Below are 2,500 nucleotides of genomic sequence, written 5' to 3' on the forward strand. Positions count from 1 at the left end.
ATATACAATTACTGGAATATTAATACAAGTAACTACTGCTACAACTGATATTAATAATATTAAATAGTAATATTTATTTGTTTTATTTTTAGAATAAATACAATTAGACAATTTACACTACAGTAGAATTAAGGAAAATAAATGGATAAATAGCCTCAATACCATGATGCTTGAAGGTTTAAATGGAAAGGAAGAGTAGATCATTACACCATTAATTAAATAGATTGAAATAGAAATAAGTGAATGTGGTTACCATGGCATCAAAAGCCTCCACTGTTTGTTTTCAAACACACTTTCTCTTGACAAATATTTGTTAAATATACCAAAACGTCAGGAAATTGGCTCTTAAGGGGGAAAAGTTAATAATGTTCACAATACACAAATAAGTAGGTTCGACCCCCATGTTACTGTTGCAGAGGATTATTTAGCTCTTATTCTTCTGACCCTGTGGTGCTGAATACAGACAGCATGTGTATCAGGTGTTATTTCACTTAGCAACCAGGCTCTTTGTTCACAGTGGCATATTAAAAAAAAAAAGAAATATTGCCAGACATGGTTACAATCACAGCAGATTAGCCAGTGAAAACGGTTCAAAGGAGGCATAACATAGCAGACTGAAAATCACTCCTCTGTGTATCAATAGGCACATTTTTACATCTGCATTGTGGATTTGTAGAAAACTTGAAAGTTAAACAATGCCTAGATAACGTGGTACCAATTCTCATAATTTCCACTTTATAAGCTTGTCGCTTTAATAGAAAATTCGAATCTTGACTGTATCTATACCTCTGTTTCTGCCATTACAGGAACAAACCTCCTGTCACTTCTTCCCATTTCGCAGTGCTTTTTGTCTGTGCTTTCTCTTGGTTTTATACATTGATTTGTATTTATTATTTAAAAATGTCTAGCAAGGAACACACACACGCACACACGCGCGCACGCGCGCACGCACGCACGCACGCACGCACGCACACACGCACACACGAACACACACCATCCACAGCAATCAAAGAGGGAAAAAGTCTAGCACCGACAGCAGCAGAAGCAATAACAGCGACGACTAACAGAAGATCTTGGCAAAGATCCTACATACTTTACATCATCAGTTAAACATTCCATAAACCAGAGCAACTTCCAAAATCTGAGATCCGCTTCTAAAAACACATCCAAAAACCCCAATACAGACCCACATGGGATAGATTTGCATGATTGTTTATTCCATGCTGCAGTGCAGTGTTACAGAATCTGGAATGCTGAAAGGCACTATATAAATGTAATACTCTAATAATGCACACACAATACGTTACAATACTATAGTAAATATCTATTAGATATTTACTATAGTATTGTAACGACCCTGGGTTTGCTGTAACTGCATTCAGGAAGGTTCTGTGACCCAGGGTCAACAGTTCAATGGCAGCAGGTGTTCAGGGACGTCAGGGACGTCAGAGATGGGAGAATTGACACCAAAAAGAAGCTCAGCTTGCCATGCGAGCGGGACTGGTTGCAACATTGTTGTCACAAACCAAGGGACAAGATGTTGCAACCTCGGGCTTGAGAGTGGGAAGCTGTGTCAGCTTGGGATTGGTGTCTGGTGCACTGGGGGGGAACCCTGGATGCGGGGATAAGTAATGGGCTGCTGTTACTGGGCTGGAGGAGGGAGACAAACAGGCTGCTGCTGAGAAAAACGAGCTGCTGCTGAGACGAACAAGCTGCTGCTGGACCAGAGAGCAGAACAATCAGCCAAGGAGACCTTAGTGGCCTGTAGCGCACTGCCAAAAAGGTGTACTTTGGACTTCTTTTTATTTGGTTATTTTGTCACAGTCTGAGTAGCATTATGCTGCTCAGCTGTAGTTGTACCACTGGCTGGTAAAGCAACATTCGAGAACCTGCAAAGTCTGCTTCATTTTCCACACAACGCATCATTGGTGTAGAGAAGTGGGATTATGGACCAGACGCTGTGGGAAATGAAGGCGAGGACCTGAACAGAAGAGGAGGACACACTGAGGCTCTGACAGCATGAGAGGCCTAAGAGAAGCAACCTCAGGGGATGGCTGAGAGCGGGTTGCCAAGGTGCAGACTGAGGTCGAGCGAGAGGCAGCCACATGGGAGACAGGACCCAGAGACAGACGAACAGCGAAGACAGCCGACATGGAGTGACTTGGGGCAGGAGAGCGACCGTACCAGAGTGCAGGCGAAGTGACGGCACCCACGAAGTGCAGCGGGAGAAGAGAGAGTCCATCTGGGGTACTGCTGGCAAGTGCAGGGGCCTGTGGGCCGATGGCTGAGGAAGCAACGGGAAGGAGCGGTGGGGGGTAAAGCCCCCAAATTCATCTGCAAGACCGACTGGGAGACTATCCATGCCCAGTTCGAACTCTTTACTGAGGGGGAGAAGGCCCTATAATTTGCTGTGTCTATTGACTCTGGCAACAGGGGAGCTACATGTGCAGGTCCAGCTAGCCCGGACGGACAGGCTGCAGGAAGCTTTTGAGCTGGTGAC

The sequence above is a fragment of the Acipenser ruthenus genome, chromosome 5 (assembly GCF_902713425.1).
Source record: "Acipenser ruthenus chromosome 5, fAciRut3.2 maternal haplotype, whole genome shotgun sequence".
NCBI lineage: Eukaryota > Metazoa > Chordata > Actinopteri > Acipenseriformes > Acipenseridae > Acipenser > Acipenser ruthenus.